At 36.4% G+C, this 19,705-nt stretch overlaps 1 long non-coding RNA gene across 4 annotated transcripts in view; it reads left to right on the top strand.

The window, feature by feature from the left end:
* Nucleotides 1–19,705, top strand: part of LOC116645054 — a 266,603-nt gene that overhangs the window by 90,355 nt on the left and 156,543 nt on the right. The window lies entirely within an intron of this gene.

Here is a 19,705-nt window from a genome sequence, read left to right on the forward strand (position 1 = left end):
ATATATGAAGAACTTTTACAACTCAGTAATTAGAAAATAAGGAACCTAATTTAAAAACTTGGCATAAGATTTAAGCAGATGGTTTACCACCATGGAGATACGGATTGCAAGTAACTACATGAAAAGATGCCCAATAACATATATCATTAGGATGATGCAAATTACAAATACAATAACATATCACAACACACCTATTAGAAAGCTAAAATTAAAACAAAACAAACTAGCTGACAATACCAGGTGCTGCAGTGAATAGAGACCAACTATAACTCTCACACACTGCTGGTGTTAATGAAAATGGTATAGCCACTTTGAAAAACCATTTGGCATTTTCATATAAACTTAACTTACTCTTACCAACAACCTAACAGTCCTAGACCTAGGTATTAAAAAGGGCACGTACTGCATGGAGCACTGGGTGTTATACACAAACAATGAATCATGGAACACTACATCAAAAACTAATGATGTAATGTATGGTAATTAACATAACAATAAAAAGTAAAAAAAATAGGGGGAAAAAAGGTCTGTTAAAAAAAAACTAATGATGTATGGTGATTAACATAACATAATAATAAAAAAAAAGAGAGAAGAAAACACACACACACACATACACACACACACACATCCCCATATCTGAATGCTTATAGTAGTTTATTCACAATTGCACCAAATTGGAAACAACACAAATGGTCATTACCTGGTTAATGTATAAACAGAGTCTTCTGTTCTCTTCCTATTTCTTTTTCATCAATGCACCAACTAAATAGCAAAAGCAACAGCAGAAACTGTTTTTCTTTACATATTTTTCCCTTCTCCATTTTAACAATATAATAGCAAAAAAAAAAAAAGGAAAGAAAGAAATTTTGCAACAAAGGATGATTCTCAATTTTCCATTTCACTGTTTGCATAGATATAACTGTGTGTGTGTGTGTCCCTTGAACAACATGGGCTTATAAGTTTGAATTGCATGGGTCCACTAATATGTGGATTTTTTCAATAAATACTGTCCTATAAATGTATTTTTCTCTTTCTTACCATTTTCTTTTTTTTTTTTTTAAGATTTTTTATTTATTTGATAGAGACACAGCAAGAGAGGGAACGCAAGCAGGGGGGAGTGGGAGAGGGAGAAGCAGGCTTCCCACTGAGCAGGGAGCCCGATGCGGGGCTTGATCCCAGGACCCTGGGATCATAACCTGAGCCGAAGGCAGACGCTTAACGACTGAGCCGCCCAGGTGCCCCTCTTTCTTACCATTTTCTTAATAACATTTTCTTTTTTCAAGCTTACTTACTGTAAGAATACAGTATCTAATACATATAACATACAGCATATGTGTTAATCGACTGTTCACGTTACTGGCAAGGCTTCTGGTCAGCAGTAGGCTATTCATAGTTAAGTTTTGGAGGAGTCAAAATTATAAGTGGGGGTCAGTGATGCAACCCTTGTGCTGTTCAAGGGCCAACTGTATTTGCAGAATTTGTTAGGAGCCTGGAATTCTCTCATAATAAAATATCAGAAGCTGAACTGCATCCACTGCGACACAGTAACTACTGAAATTTTGTTATCACTTAAAAAATTGATTACAGAAAGTTAAGCCTTTTATATCATTTTCTGAGTATTGCATTTCTGTGTACTTTTAAAATCATTAAAATCATGTTATAAATCATGTCAGAAAATACTAATATGGCAGCCCTTTGGGATGGCAAATGACGTACAGAGGAGACTTATTCCTATGACTGTTCCTTTCAACTACTCCCAGGAAGCACTATTGGCTCGTGAATGGTTGTGGACAGGGGCATACCTAGAAATGTGGAGGCAGCAGAGGGCTGTCAGATTCTTCCTAGTTCAGGGACACTGGCCCCTGGGCTAGACTTCTTGGCAGGACCTTTGTGATAGATTTTTTTATGTCATATATCGTTCCCCTATCCTACTATGTTCTAACATTTTCTTTAAAATTGGCACAAATTAGAAATTACAACAACTCAGAAACACAATTATGCTTTCAAGCAATTCCTATTTTTAAATTAGAGTACACTTTAGTATTTTAAACTTCCTTAAAATTATGTCCATATGTTAGTATGACTTCATTTCAAATACCTAGGTGGGATCAGCGTTGCCGGGCTGGGTGCTCGAGGGCAGGGTTTGGTAAATTGGAGATTGGGGCAGGCCTGGATAGGTTGTTATTTTGAGAAGATCTGACCAGAAGGGAGGAGAATACTGAATGTATGTTCTACAGATGGAGCTTTGGGCTATTGAGAAAGCTAATTTTCCCCTCCTTTTTCCTTTGTTTATATTCCCCACTTCCTACAAATGCTCCTAGGACTTTGAATTCAAACCAGCCTATTAAATAACAAGGGATAGAGAAGTGAAACAAACATTAGTTGAACCCCTAGATTCCATAAAAAGGAATGACATTTAGACCATATACTCAAAACTTCACTACGTGCTTTTTATTACCTTATATAATCTTTTTTTTTTTTTTTAAGTAAGCTCCATGCCCAGGGTGGAGACAACACGGGGCTTGAACCCACCACCCTGAGATCAAGACCTGAGCTGAGATCAAGAGTCAGACGCTTAACCGAGCCACTCAGACGCCCCTATTATCTAACATAATCCTCACAAAACTCCAACACACGAGAAATATGAAGTTTTACTTGTATCATGAACTAAATAGACTTGGCATGATAACCTAAACATGGCAGATACTGTCCTGTGTCTTTTCTGGAAATATGCATTTTGGATTCTAAATAACAAACAAACCTTTGGAAAAAGAACTATTTGAAACTGTCTGTAGTTGCATTTTGTCAGTTACGTGCAAAATTTAAGCAAGCACCTTGTGCAATCATCTTCTTAGAAGAACCACCATGTTCCAGGGAACAATAGTCAATACTACCCTTGGGACCATACATCCAACACTTGCTTTTCCATAGTCTCTCTACTCTTTAAAAATCCTCAAGTTAAAACAAGCAAATATACAAAAACAACCCCTCTTATTCATAATCTCCAAATACCATCCAGAGATAGTGTACAATTTTTTGAAATGCTAATCAGCAACTATACCTGCAGATAATATCTGCTGGGGTTCACATCTATTTAATTCACCAACCAGTTAATAAAACACCTTGGGTGTAAAGTCATTTAGAACCATGATACATGGAATCATATGGAGGCTGACTTATAAATAAAAGTATACTATTCTTTTCTTGACAGATTGTTCAAGGAATCTCAGAGAACTGAAAACTTCTATAAAGAATAACCCTTGTCTCAAGATAAAAGTCTTTTACTGGGATGCATGTTTAATTATGAGCCTCATATAATTGCAAAAATGTAGTAGACTTATTTGTTAGTAAGAGATGAATAGATAACCAATTTTCTAACATTTTTTCATAGAAAAAATTTTAGATTAGAAACTGGGATATAATTTCCCATACTTTCATATTGAGTTTGCCTACATTTTGAAAACATAAGTAGTTTGGGAGTCATATCTCTACCCATATTTCATAGGAGAGGGGGAGAAAAGGTACTTAGTGCTTTAACAGATAGTAAGATCTTACCATGTTTCGTTCAAAATGTTTCAAAACAGTTTTCATTCTCCCCATAATCTTAATAACATCCAGGAATTTTGAGGGTATTTTCATAAGGAGTTTTGAAATGTAGCTAATTTGGTGTTTTGTTAATTGAATATCTTAAAGTAGTAGAGTTCAGAGACAGAATGGAAGCTCCTCTGTTTTCAATAGAAGTAGAGATACATTCTCCAGCCTCCAAGGTATGTTCACATGGACAGATCAGTGGGATGTATTTCTGTGGATGTGGTTGGTTAAACTCCAGAAGTACACAGGAAGCATGAACAGCATGAGGAGCTCTGGGAAGATATAAATTCAGGCTACAAAGATTGAGAGGTCAAAGCCAGCCACTATACCCCAGAATCTTGGAAAGCTCACAGAAAGCACTATTTTTCTGAAGGACTGTAGGCAGCTTAATCCCCTCACTGCCACCCTCACCCCTGCACCCTCCAATCTCAAATTGTAGCTGCATAACTCTGGGCCCATTTAATTGGCCTTTTGCTCATTTGCAGGGCTTTGATTTTTAATCTGTTCCTTTAAGCTGGTCACACCTTCATATCAGACCCTTGACTCTCTACCAGTTTTTGAGGAGCAAATCTTCTTAGCTGTCTACTCTTCAGCCAGCTTTCCTGAAAAGGACCCAGCAATTCTGCCTTGAATGCCTTTTTCTTCCTCTTCCGATGAATTCCTGTCAGCCTCAGGATCCATATCAAATGTAAGTTGTCTAAAGAGACTTCTCCAATCTCATGGTCGATCTGATCTCACAGTAATATTCATACCCACTCCACCCGATCCTGAACCACTTTGTAGCAACTATCATAACTGTCATGGATTAATTACCTGTGCAGTTACTTACTGTCTGCCTCCCTTGTTAGAACTTAAACTCCCATGGGCAGCAACTGTGTCTCCCTCCCCATTTCTATTCCTAGTGTCATTGCCAGGGTGACTTGTCATTATAGCTGTTCAACTAATGTTCGTTGAGTGAATGAATAAAGGCTGTTTCTCCTTTGAAAAGATCACCCTCATTTATATCAGCTGGTAGAGCTATCTCTAGTCTAAATGGGAAATTTTTCTTGGGTCCTGTGCTATACATCTTCATTCTTAGCCTTTCCATCTCTGAGCTTTGTTTAACTCTTGAGATATAAACCTGAACAAAGACCAAGGCCCTAATATGTACTTACAATCCTGTTTCTATAAGTTATAATTTACATTTATTACATCAATTTGAAACCATTCTGAGTGAAGTAGGATTATTCAAATTATTTTTATTGTGATACAAGGCATATAAGCCTATGTTAGATAAATACTAGGCATTTCAAGATAGTTTACAAGGTTTAATAAAATATACTATTGAGAATTCTCACTTATAAAATGCAAATTTACATATGTCCTATTAATTTATAATTAAAGTAGTCATTACTGCAATATTTGAAATATGAATATGTTCCAAAAGCTTTTCTTGGAGATGTTTTTGTTCAATGCTGTAGTTCAAAGTTCTTCACAATCCTTAGCTTTCAGTTGGTATTGATTATGTTCTGATAGTAAATAATTTACAGATCTATTTGACAATTTACATCTAACAATATCAGAAAAAGCAACTGCATCTATTTTTGGTAGAAATGTGCATGTTTCCTAGTGAGAAAAAAGCCACTTGACTGGGATTCAGGAGCCTGGGATTTCAGTGGGAGTTTTGTTAATAAATGGCTTGGTGTCCATGGGTGAGGTAGCGAAGATCCCCTGAGCCTCCGTTTCCTGGTGTATAAAATGTGGATAGTCTAGTGTCTCCTAAACTGCATTGTTCCAGATACCAGTTCTGCGAGATGTTAGTCAGTATTCTGTAATAAAAATGTGGTAAAATAAACATGGGAAAATTGAGATAAATGAAGTTAGTAGGATTTTTTCCTCTGAGATTTCTTAGACTCCTTATATATGATCTCCAGAATTAGGCAGTTTATGTATTATCTCCAAAGCGATTCGGCCATGGAACTCTTTTTAAAGAATTATCTATCGACATAGTTATGGCTAGTCAATAAACTATCTAAAATCCTTAAAATTCTAGTAGAAATTTAATTTATGGCTATAAAACTCTTTTTTTGGTGAAAACAACAAAAAAGGAAAGATGAATAATGGTGAGGAGAAGATGAGATTCGGATATTAAGGGAAATTTTATTAAGTACTATTGTTCCTGTTTTTAATTTTTAGATGATGAGAGGGGTTCTATATGTCTTACAAGATTGAATCCATCAAATACACTGTTTTTCTCTTTATAAATTTTAGAAGCACAGAAAATGATAAAGAAAATGTGAGAACAGACAGTTATAAGGAAAAGAACCCACAATGGTAGGCAAGGTCTTGAGAATGGGAATGTCTCGTCCCTCTTGTTCCTCCTTGACGACATAAGGCGAGTTGTGCAGGCAAATGCTGGCTTATGTATCTTCTCTGGATGCATAAGAATGTCTCTATTGTCTGCCCAAATCCCCTTAATCTCGATCCAACCTCTTTCATCCTAAGACTCCCAACACTTAGCGGGAACTGATGATAGATCTTCAGCCCGACATCAGTAGATGGCAATAGCAACCACAAATCCCATGTGTCAAACGCATGCTACTGAAGGAATTTAATTACAGAAGAAAATCTTATCAATTGACAACATGAAATAATGCTATAGAAATGGAACTTGGAGGTTGCTCAAAGAGATACAACCTTGTGCTTTTTGATAGACTTGAGGACAAAGAATTCAGTTGTGTGTAGTGGAGGCACATTTCATGCCTGTTGACTCTGCTGCTTGATCTACATATCGGCTTTGTCACCTACAAGGATCCTACCACGAACTTGGGTGTCCTCACTATGGCCACTGTCTGTCAGTGATGATGCATATAAGGGTTGTTTAGGGCAGAGACAGTCCTGACTCGTTACTAGGCACCTCTAACTGGGTTAAGTGAAAGGCAGGGATCAAATAAGTCTCTAAAGTAAACACACGCACTACAACTGTATTTTGTTTTGAAACTTTTGTTTAGACTCTTCTTTCATTTCCTTCCAGGAAGTCATCCAAATCTATTTTTCTTTTTCCTTTTTCTCTTTCTTTCTTCTTTCTTTTTCTTCTTTCTTTCTTTCTTTCTTTCTTTCTTTCTTTCTTTCTTTCTTTCTTTCTTTCTTTCTTTCCTTCAGAGAGAGAGAGAGAACATGAGCAGGGGGAGGGGCAGAGGGAGAGAGAGAAAGAGAATATTTTTTATATAAAGATTTTATTTATTTATTTGAGACAGAGAGAGAGAGGAGAAGGGGGAGAGGCAAAGGGAGAGGGAGAAGCAGACTCCCCACTGAGCAAGGAGCCCAACACGGGACTCAATCCCAGGACCCTGGGATCATGACCTGAGCAGAAGGCAGACACTTAACCGACTGAGCCACCCCATTAGGGAGAGAAAATCTTAAGCAGGCCCCATGCTCAATGCAGAGGAGCCTGAGATGGGGCTTGATTTCACGACCCTGAGATTATGACCTGAGCCTAAATTAAGTCTGCCGCTTAACTGACTGAGCCACCCAGGTGCCTCCAAATCTATTTCTTAATTGAAAAAGAAAGGAGAAAAAACATGAGAGGCCAAGTTCCAAAAATTCCCTTTACCTGAAATATTTTGTGACAATAATATATTTTGAGGATTTCCATTTCGGAACAATGCTACTTGAAACCTAAGTCATGAGAGTCATCTCATGCATTACCTGTTAAAATCATAGTAATCCTCTCAGACACGTGTGACATGTTCCTTTTCACCTTAGTTTTTGAGGACAGCTCGCAGGACAAATTAATGGCATTGCCTTTATGAAAACACTGTTGGATAAATACACCATGCCCTAAATACATCTACCTTCCTTTATCTTCAATAATGGCAATGTTCCTTATTCAGTTCATATGATCTGCAGTTCACATCTGTAATCTAAAATCAAATTTCAATCTCCTAATAATTTTAAACAAACAAACAAAAAAATCTTGTGGGAAAACTTTTTTTTTTTTAAAGATTTTATTTATTTATTCATGAGAGACAGAGAGAGAGAGATGCAGAGGGAGAAGCAGGCTCCCAAGGAGCAGAGAGCCCGATGCGGGACTCGATCCCAGGACCCTGGGATCATGACCTGAGCCCAAGGCAGACGCTTAACCATCTGAGCCACCCAAGCGCCCTTGTGGGAAAACTTTTGAAAAGAACTTGGCACATGGGCTTAAGTTGCTTTCGTTAGCACCAGAGTAGGTAGTTATTAACCTTTCATTCTGCTATTTATTACTACTTTATAAAGTCACTAACCAGATTATCCATTTAGTAGGATAAGAAAGTCAATACTACATATTCCAGGTTATATTATTTTTGGTATAAATTATTCAGATGATCAAACTGATTCTTTAATTATGTAGGCTTGGCCAAGAAGTTACCTCCCTAAGTGAAATTCAAGCAACACAAAAAAAGGAAAGTTACCTGCACATAAGAAGCTCCTTTTTGTTTATTTCTGCTGAAAAAATAACCTCGGTGGCTTCTGTTACTTGAAATTCAGCCTAACTTTCAAAGAAAACTTAGTTTTGTATCAGAAAAACATCTCCCTATAGGCTAATTGCATATATTGGAAGGGAACTTGATCTTTTTTCATTCTTTAAATTACAACTCATTTATTTAAAGGAATACTTGTCAAAAGAAAGCTTTAAGTAGTGAGTTAAAAAAGCAGTGTTAAATAATTGAATTGACTGTGATAAAATTGCCTTCGTTTAAATAGACTAGTCTGTTTAATGAATTGTGCTTTTATAGGGTGAGATAAATCTAATGTGAACTCAACTGGCTACACCAGAAACATTGAATTTGGATAGCTTAGAAGAAAGTCGAAATGAGGCATTTATAATAATGAAGTTACATGTGATTTTATTAAAATTGTCTTTGATTACGAAACAGCGTTTTCTGCCAGGTTAATAATAATGAACTTAAAATATTATCAAGAATCTTACACACATATTGAACAATTCAGATCATTTGAAGAGGAAGTCCTTTATTTGTTGTTTTTTCTCACGTAAAAATAATAACTCAAGCCTTAATTAGGAACATAGCACTTAACTTTCAATTTTTAGGTTGAGACTTAACTTACAAACCTTCAACATTGCAAGAAATCATTTTGGCAATGAGATTGTGGCAGGAAATTAATTTTGTATTTTAAAGTAAAATACTTTCCTGTTTAATGTTGAAAAGGGGTTTTATAACATACCATTAAGCTACCAGGCAGTCCGCCGGTATAGCAAGGCTTGGTTATCACTTCAAAAGAGAAACTTAGCTGGAACATTTTGTAGCCTTTGATTATACTTCTTGTGTTGTTAAGTGTTGAAATATATTTTATGTGCTTAAAAACAGAGAAGCAATGTAAGGGGGAGAAAACTAAACTAAAACAAGTACAAACATAAGGATCTGTTCTCATCAAAAAAGAATCATGAACTAAGACTGGATGATGGAGTAGGCTGGCAATTCATGTTCAGATTGGCGGAATGGTGTAGACCAAATTCTTTGTTACATAGGTCAAGGCTGAAAGGAGAGTAGGGAAAGATATTATCAGTTTACACATACCATTGAACCATTCCACAATTTAAGAGCTATCTCTTCTTTTTATCTGACCCACGAAATTCCTATTTTAGTACTTATTATCTGAGAAGTAGCTTGTTAACTTAAGGCAAAAATTCCTTTCACCATCCACACAGAGACTTCCTGCTTGGTATTTAGGTTTTTACTCTGAGGAGTTTCTAATGATTGGAGGGAAAAATATGAAGTCAAATTCAAGTTTAAAATATGTGACAAGATTTCAATATGTAAAATTCTGATATTAAAGTCACAGTCTAGTTTATATTAGTGAGCAAATTGGGAATTTGCTCAATTACATTTCCAAACCTGATGTTCTTTAATTTTAGAACATTTCATATAGACTTTTTTATAATTAGACTTTCAGGGTTTTTTTTTTTTATTATTGCAGAAGTTATACATGCTTGCTATAGAAATTTAAAATGACAGAGAAGAAAGTAAATAATACTCATAATTCCATCCATTTATCATACATTCCATAACAACTTGAGTGCCTGATATGTACGATACAGATTTTGTGACTTTATGGAGTTTGTGGAATATTAGAAATAACAGATATTAAATAGATAGTCACAAAAAGGACTATATGATTGCAACAGATTCCAATGCTATGAAAACAGAGTCCAAGATTCTCCTAGGATGCGTGAAATGGGGAGCTATTCTAGACTAGGGGGAGGGGTGGTGTGCCGTGAGGATGTGTTTTCCTCTGAGGTCTGGGCAGAGCCAGGATAAGAGGATGGGAGTGATGAATGGAAGAAGAGCATTCTAGATGGAAGGAACTGCAGATGGCCAGGCCCTGAGGCTGGAAGGCCATTGGCATGTTCCCAGAGGCCCAAATGCCTGGAGAGTGGGGAGCAGAAGGGAAAGTGACACAGACAGAGCTGGAATAGTGGGTCGGACTCAGATCACATGGCACCTTTTACATCATATGAAGGAAAGCGACTGTCTTCTAAAAACAATGAGAGATAAATACATGTTAAGAAAAAAAAAAGAAGAAGATAGTAGGAGGGGAAGCATGAAGGGGGGGAAATCGGAAGGGGAGACGAACCATGAGAGACTATGGACTCTGAAAAACAAACTGAGGGTTCTAGAGGGGAGGGGGGTGGGAGGATAGGTTAGCCTGGTGATGGGTATTAAAGAGGGCACGTTCTGCATGGAGCACTGGGTGTTATGCACAAACAATGAATCATGGAACACTACATCAAAAACTAATGATGTAATGTATGGTGATTAACATAACAATAAAAAAGTAAAAAAAAACAATGAGAGATAAAAAATATTAATAATTTGAGTCAACTTGTTCTCTCCTGCTCTTTCGCTTTCATTATTTTTTTAGAGGATCAGACATTAAGTACTGTTTGTAACTTGCTCATCTCACTACTTTGTAATCTATCATCTATATTTATTAAATGTTCTTCCACAACAATTTTGTTTGTAATAATTAGTTTCATTATATGGATTTTTCATAGTTTACTTAAACACACTCCTACTACTTTATACCTTTGAGTTTTTTGTTGTTTTAGCTGTTATTAATACTGATGTGATGACCGTTATTGTGGAGACATATTTGTACACATTCGTAACTGTTTCTTTGGGAAAAATTCGCAAACAGCTCAACAGGATTTCTCTGTCAAAGGATAAGGACATTTGCAAGCTTTTAATATGAATTGCCAAATTGCCTTCCAGAAAGACTGGAACAATTATTTCCATGGTAGTATAAAAGACCATCTGTGGCAAATACACTTTTTGAGCCTAAGTTATAGAGATGATTGGGGGAAATTTTCAGGTTCTATGAGATAGTCTTGAATAGCTATTTGCAAAACTGGAATTTACTTGGAGATTCTTATTTGATAATTAAATTTGAGCCATGTGCCTGGAAATCTATAAAATTTCCAACCTCCTATCTGATTGTTTTCAGTTAAGAATGAATCATGGGCAATGATCACTAAAATATGTTGTCAGCTCCAAAGTTTGTAGGTGACATGTAGTTTTTTTTTTATTTTACATTTGTATAGGTAGTGAAAAATTTTAACTTATACATAAGACACATATGGAAACTCCAAATACTAAAAATATGAATTTGGCACAAATTATTGAAATTAACAATTAACCATCTTTGAGGCTGTATCCAAAAATACTAAGGATAACACAAAGAAATTCAAAAACAGATTTTAAAAGTGTCAAGAAAAATTAGAAAAATATCCTTTACTCAGTATGATTAAGTCTAGCCTCAGATGCTCCAAGCTATTTTTAAGCAATTGCTTGAAATTTTCAACACTAGGACTGATATGCTATCACAGGGTTTCTCACTAATTCCAGCTCTGACTCTTGGCAATATACCCCAGCTTTGATCTGCCTCCGGCTCTTTGGCTTCCACATTCAGATTTTGTTCTCTCTAGCTTTTACTCATTGCTCTCCTTAATGGATTTTGGCTTCTCTTGACGTTCTGGGTTTTCTTACTCTGTCAACCTCAGATGGGCAGAGCTTCCTTACCCTCATGCCTCAGCTCACTCTACTATGGCTGTTTGGAGGGCACACATCTGGGAACCATCAATATGACAGTCCTGGCCTTGTCATCTTTGAGTTGGGGCAGATATTTGAACAAATAAGGTATATATTTTCTTAAACTGTTCAAAGAGTTGTGTAAATTTCCCAATAAACCATCAGATATTTATGATAATTTCTTTTCATGCAGTTTGGGGAAAAATATAAAATAAAACAAAATAAAATATAAAATATAAAAGACACATTTCCTATCTCCATGACATTTATGGTCAATGCTTACAGTTGCATGTAACTTAGAACTAACAAATTAATATTTTCCTTGAATTAATAAGTGGGGATACCGTATTTTATAACACAATCACCTTGAGAGTGACATAGACTTGTGTGCTGCAGACATACATAATTAAGTGCTAAATTAAGTGGCTAATTCAGCAAAGGCTCTAGGAGTTCAAGAAGGGAGGGAGCGCTCAATGAGTGTTTGAGTAGTTAGGGAAAGTTTCTTGGATAAAATGGGCCTCAAGAGTAAATATTATTTAGGTAAATTGAAAGGAGAAGACAGTATTCAGAGGAAGGGAACCATTTTGGCAAAATGAAGGAGCATGACATGATGCCTTGAAACATTTCAATAGTGTGTTCAAGTTTTCCCATACTGTGCTGTGACAATTGATAAAGTGTGTTTTTCTTTAGACATAAAATTAATTATCCAACTGACCCACCTTTGTTGGGGGATGTACTTTTTAACTCTATTTCCTAATAATGATGATGGCTTTATTCTGCCTCATCCTGTTTTATTCTTACTCAGGACCATGTGGGGCTCATAGAATGAGATCTTGGAAAATTATTTCTAAGCAAAGCAAATTGAATATAAGCAAATCAAATGGAGCAAATAGTTATTTAATCCTTCCATTTCGTCAGCCTCTTGGTTATTTTTTTACTCTTTCTCTTGCATACCACAATCAAATGCTTATCACAAAAAATTTAGCGTTCACAATTATCCTTCAGTTTTCCTTTCAGTTCCTTATTCAGGTCCCTCTGAACTTCAACCATGGAATAGGATACTATTCTTTCAGCTGGTCTCTCTGATATCATTTCTCTCTACTCCAGTTCATAGACAGCACAGTAACTAACATATTGTTAAAAATACTGCTTTTATTTTTTTCCTGATCAAAATCCCTGTATCTGTTTTCCATCACCTGAAAGGCAGAGTCCTCCATGGTCCAGCCCTGTCATATCTCCCACTAGTGCCCCACAATGGCACTCTCACCCAAATGTTGTTCATCAAAAACTCGCTGGTGTGGTTACACCTCCCTTTGTCCCATTCCCCGGTGTGGATTGCTTCCACTTTTCCCTTCTGAACTCATCGTGGCCAGTTTCACTATGCACTTCCTTCTTCATTAAGCAAACTGTCCTGTAGAGATGCTACTGCACAGCTGACTCCTTTTCTGATCGGTCTTGTTTCCAGAGCTTTCTTCCACTATGTCTAAAATTGAAATTAAAATTTAGGTGGCATGTACAATCTATCTTGTATTGTTATTTATATTCTTCCATATTATCTGGCTGATCTGATTAAAAGATAATCTCTTTGAAGACAGAAATGACTTTCCATCTCCCACCCCCACATAGTAGGACTTACGTATGACATTTGAAAATCCTGGATCACATTCAATTTGTTTCTTAGGTATTCTTTAAAGATCATGTGCCTCACTGGTAATAGGAAAAAGAAGAAAAAAGGAAGGAATGAGGGAGATCTGCTTTTCATATACTGGATGCTCTGTTTGTCAAAATTTCTTCAGAAGTTCACACTGTTCAACTGTTGCATTCACCTTGATCTCTTCAGTAGCATTTCAGAGGTTAATAACAGAAACTACCACTTCTCCAGTGGTTCCTATGTGCCAGGCATGACACCGAATGTTTTACAGGAATTATCTCATTTAACATTCACTCTATTTGTAGGAAATAGACATTACTATGCACATTTTGCTGAGGAGCAACTGGAAGCTTTCAGATCAGTATCAGAACAAGTAGATGGTTAAAATTAAGATTTTAATTCAGCTGGCTCAATGCCTTTTTCTTTCTTCCCCAAATTTCTGTTATCAAGAAGATTCTTCAATGGACCAAAATGGAATTCTTGTACTTCTGTAAAGCTGAAAGAGATGTATCATGTGGGTGATTTGGGAAGAACATTTTCCTTTTTTGGAGGGAAACCTGATTCCTTGATTACACAAGGTGATAGGAGCTAGATGAAAAGCTTGTCCTTAAATCAGGGTAGCATTTGTTCTGATCAGGTAGAATATTGAAAGGTGATTGGCTTTTATAGCTAGACATGACATTTGCTGGTGCATTGATCTGTTACTTCCAAGTATAAATAGTTCTTATTTTCCTACTTCTAGCCACAAGATTATTGACTTCCATGGAAGATGGGGGAAGACACTGGAAGTAGAATATAGAAGATTAGAAATGGAGCTCTCTGAAAGGATGGAACATTTTAGAAAATTGATGGAACAAAAAGATTTTTATTATCCTGCTTCTTCTTGTTCTGTCACCATGAACTTTTTCCCCCTATAAAGGAATCTATCTTCCCAAGTAGGGAAAAATGATTTTTAAAAAGATAAGCCTGAAAAAATTAATTTAAACTTAGCCATATTAGGGTGGCATTAAGGCACTCCCGGGTATATTTTATTGGTCCATTAATATAGGCCCCGAGTGGTTGAATACACCTAAGGCATGTACTGTATTAATGAACCAATAAAACATGCCCTGGAGTGCCTTAATGATATATTACAACCATTTCTATTACATACATAAATGCACTATTTGCTGGCTGTCTTGCATAGTTTTAAAGAAAATCTTCAATTAACCAAAAATATTGCATCAAGAACTCTTACCCACAATAAAAAAAGGGCAACAAAGAATCCTGTAATTAACTTACTGGGCTAGTTATCCATGAGGTGATTCTGGATTGATTTAATCTTTGGAGCTTTTTCATTATAATACTTAGGAAGAACTAGTTCTTTGGATTTAAAATTGGATATTTGAGGAAAGGAAACAGATGAAAGCTGACAGAATTCATGCTGATCTCCTTTCTTACTTAAAGTATCCAACCCTGGCTTGTGGTTATGAAATTAAATAGGTTTTAATGACTGGATCCAAGTATTAGCCCTGTGTGTCCTCATTGAAAGAATATCTTTTAGGCATTTGGAGAAATTTTTTGCAGAACAGTAAGGAATGCAGCACACCCATAGGCTAATGTGACAGGATTGGGAGAAACACATGGGATCATGTGAAAAATGTCTTCTCCTGACCAATGTGGTGTCCCACTTATTTAACTCAATGTCAGCCCTCCTGTTTTTTTCACTGGAGCCATTAACATGGACACATTTCTGTGAGTGGGAGAAGGTGAAGGAGGAAATGGAGAGAAGGAGATGTAATGATGATGATAATCATTAGTTTAGAGATAATTATACACCAGACAATGTTTTAATTATTTTTATATCTGTTATCCTTTAGTCTGTGCAACAACCCTATGAGGGAGCTATTGTTTGATTTGTTGTATCAATGAGGTACCCAAAATAAGAATAGAAACTCTTCCACAAGGTAGAGCTTGGGTTTGATCCAGGCCATCTGAATCCAAAGCCTATACTCAAAGCTTGATGTGGCCACTATGAGAAAAACAGAGAAATATTAAGTTAATGCTTTCTTTGGATTGCAAGCACCTTTAGAGTAAAAGTCATTTCTTTTTTTTTTACTTTTTTATTGTTATGTTAATCACCATACATTACATCATTAGTTTTTGATGTAGTGTTCCATGATTCATTGTTTGTGCATAACACCCAGTGCTCCATGCAGAACGTGCCCTCTTTAATACCCATCACCAGGCTAACCTATCCTCCCACCTCCCTCCCCTCTAGAACCCTCAGTTTGTTTTTCAGAGTCCGTTGTCTCTTACGGTTCATCTGCCCCTCCGATTCCCCCCCTTCATTCTTCCCCTCCTACTATCTTCTTCTTTTTTTTTTTTCCTTAACATACATTGCATTATTTGTTTCAGAGGCACAGATCTGTGATTCAACAGTCTTGCACAATTCACAGCGCTCACCATAGCACATACCCTCCCCAATGTCTATCACCCAGCCACCCCATCCCTCCCACCCCACCCCCCACTCCAGCAACCCTCAGTTTTTTTCCTGAGATTAAGAATTCCTCATATCAGTGAGATCATATGATACATGTCTTTCTCTGATTGACTTATTTCGCTCAGCATAACACCCTCTAGTTCTATCCACGTCGTTGCAAATGGCAAGATCTCATTCCTTTTGATGGCTGCATAATATTCCATTGTATATATATACCACATCTTCTTTATCCATTCATCTGTCGATGGACATCTTGGCTGTTTCCACAGTTTGGCTATTGTGGACATTGCTGCTATAAACATCAGGGTGCACATACCCCTTCGGATCCCTACATTTGTATCTTTGGGGTAAGTAGCCGGTAGTGCAATTGCTGGATCTTATGGTAGCTCTATTTTCAACTGAGTAAAAGTCATTTCAAAACCCTATATAACACCATATTATACTCTACATGACATTCTTTTTCTCTGCTCCCTCTTTAGAGGGGAGAGGAGAGGAGCTGGTTGACCCAAAAGAGCCTCATTAGCAGAGACTTTGAGGATGCAAAATGACTTGCAAGGAGCAATGATTTAAACCTGGTGGGACTGGGCACATTGCAATGTGCTTAGATACCAATGGTGAGAAAGAAGACAAGGTGTCAATGTCTTAACATCTGATCTTGGTGAGAAAGTGATGGTTGACAGTCAGATATCCTCCCACCCCCACTGATGCTCAGGTACTAATTAGATCCCCTGAAACTGAGATGCCACCCCTGGGATAATGAATGAGTAGAGAAAACCTTCAGGCTAGTCATAGATGGAGAAAACACTCACTGACTGATTAATCCTGAATTTGACCATGGGACTGACTGGGGGTTAGAGGATAGAAATTAGCTGTTAAAGAAAATATAAGGTAAAAAACTTTTCTTTGTATACACATGTTTGAGGCCTGAGATTATTATCCTCAGTTTTTTTATTCACAGACATTTTAATTGCTGCAGATTTGCAACCTAAGAGAACCTCACCATGAAATGTTTTAAAAAGTCACTGAAATGACTGCAGTTGTTGTTTGTTTTAGAGTCATAGGTTAGGCATCAAGTCATCATGAAACTTGCCTTTCTGAGGAATTGCATTTGAGCTTAATTTCTTCTTTAAAAAGATCTGTAAAATACTAAGAATTTCATTATTTTGTCAGCTTTTTTTCTGAGCCAGTTTCCCCAGCTGGATTTTACAATCCTCAACAGTTGTTGACAGGTCTTCTCTGACTCCATTTGATTTTTGCTTATAGTTTATATTTGCCTTGCACATTTTGTACTCCAGTGATACAATTCTATTGACTTCATTTACAGAAGGTCTTAATCCATGTGTTGAAAGATAAACTGCAGAGTTGTTCACTCAACCATTAGAATGCAAGAAAGTTGATAAAATAAGCCCAACCACCTTACAAAATTCTGAAAAATCTACCAAACAAGTTATACAACAATGTCTTTAAAAATCCCACATATATTGAAAAATAATTGACCCTTCTTTACTTAAAGAGGTTACTCAAGGTTACTTTTTAAAGACCATTAGGTTGGTGTTCTTTATAATAAAGTAGTAATTTAATACCAGACAGTAAATCCACCATACAATTTCACTAGTTAAATCATTGCACCATGCAAGGTCACTGAGTTTATTAAGTGACTAATCTGTTGGTTTATGTTCAACCATCAACTCTTCTGCAGAGTTGACTGGATGAGTCAACTCAATGTGGTCAGTATCATGTAATAAAGCAGCACTAACATGTGGGACATAACGGTGATGACTGGATATTTGCAGTGAGCAATTCCGTGGATGTGTAATCTCACTCTTCTTACTTTTAAAAAATTTAATGCTGGTTTTGCTGATGGGGGCATCTTTGCTGACTCTAATTACAGCAACCTAAATGTGTATGTTGCTTTAAACATTTCTGAAGTACTTTCCTAGGTAATATATCTTGTTGGATACTCTCTATAACCCTAAGACGTAGATGTGGATCATATCATCCTCATTTCCAAATGAGGAAATTGTTACTCAGAGAATATAAGTGATTTACTTAAGGTATTCACTTGCTCAGTGGCAAAATGCATTAGAACCAGGTCTTATGAATACTCAAGTGTCTTTGTTATTCTCTTCCCCACACCAAGACTTGGGTATCAACAGATCAAGACAGTGGACCCAAAGTCCAAGGTGGTAGGTTGGGTATGAATGCTGAGAGGGAAACAGAGGAAAGGAAAAACTGTTGAAATAATGAGCCACATCTATGTTTGGGGCACAGGTATTTGCTTTTAACTTTGTACAACACCGTGGCATAAACAGGAAATGCTTCTGAGTGAATAAATTTTATAGAGCAGAGATTCAACTGCATCTAGAATCAAAATGGAGCTATGATTTAAAGATCAGATGGGATTTTAATTGTCTCATTTATTCAGAAAACTTTAGATATCCTGGCATTCTAATTCAATAAATATTGATTCTACCCTATTAACATAAAATACTTTATAGGGGAATATAGGTGACGATCCACACTAACAGAAGTAGGAGGTAGTCATTGGACAAAGGGTAATGAATTGGATGTGGTGCTAGGTTTGAGTTTAACACCAAATTCTGCAGCCTCACTTGGACAAGTGATTTGACTTCTTTGTGGCTTAATTTTCTCAATTGAAAAATGAGAATAATGCAACCTACCTCATAGAAGTGTTGTGAGGATTAACCTATAAATTACAGCAGTTATTCACCATTGGATAGATTTTAGGAAATCAGTGAATGCTCCACAATTGTAATGTAGTAGTACATGTATTAGGCCCATGTACATAACCCTAGACAGAGTGCTCATTATTGTCATCAGATTCTCAAAGGACTGTTAGATGAACTACCACTGTATGTGAAAAGGATCTTAAATTGTGGAACAGTACATAAATATTAAGATTCAAGGATAAAAAAGCAATGCTCAGGAGGGAAAAACAAAATGGTAATTTTCAGTAGGAGAGAATGTCTATTTGTCTCTAACAAATGTGGACTGGGATTCTATATTGGTAAGTCTAATTTACATAAAATATAAATTACCTGTAATGGCAAAATTATTTTAAATACAGGCTTGTTAAATGGTGCTTTTGAACATATTCCATAGATGATAATCTCAAGTTTACTAGTTTCTCTCTTTTTTAAATTGTAATGCATATATCTGAGATCCTTTCATAATTTTCCTTAGGTGATGCTGTTGAACACTTATAAGTGTGGGATTAAACAAGTTTTCCCTGGTTCCAAGTAGTTAAATAATCTGTTCACCTCTTACCTTAACTTAATGAATTGATTTATAACATACTTGAAGCATGTCAGTCCTTACCTCCTACAAAGATCCAGTATTTAGAATTACTAATCAGTTCTCAACAAATGTTATTTTTAGGGAGATTGTCCTTTCAACACATTAAGCAAAACCAAACTCAACCCCAGAGTAGAGTTGAGGGAGGTAATGTGAGGAAGAAGAAATGATATCAAAGATCTTACATTAGAAAACTTCCCTAAAGTACTAAAGAATCAGTACTGCATTTAAAAAATAGGCTGGGATTGGACAGTGGAGCAACAGATATGTAATTTGGATGGTACTATTGCTCTCCCAGACATAAAAACATCATTGTCTTGGGAAAGAGTTCTATTGTGTAAATAATGTTGAGATGACAGTGGAATTTAGATCTCCCAGCCTCTTCCTTGATTTTGGCAATGTTGATGTAGTGAAAACCACAGTGGTTCAGGAAGAATTCCATGTTAACGATGTGATGTTTCATTACAGAAAAACGAAACCAGATGGTATAGGCTAGAATAATGTATCAGTCAGTGTCCCAGCAGGAAAAAGATAATTTGTTCCAAAGAATAATTCAAGGAGTATTTAATGAAGGGGTCATTTATGAAGATGTAGGTG

The sequence above is a fragment of the Phoca vitulina genome, unplaced genomic scaffold (assembly GCF_004348235.1).
Source record: "Phoca vitulina isolate PV1807 unplaced genomic scaffold, GSC_HSeal_1.0 scaffold31, whole genome shotgun sequence".
NCBI lineage: Eukaryota > Metazoa > Chordata > Mammalia > Carnivora > Phocidae > Phoca > Phoca vitulina.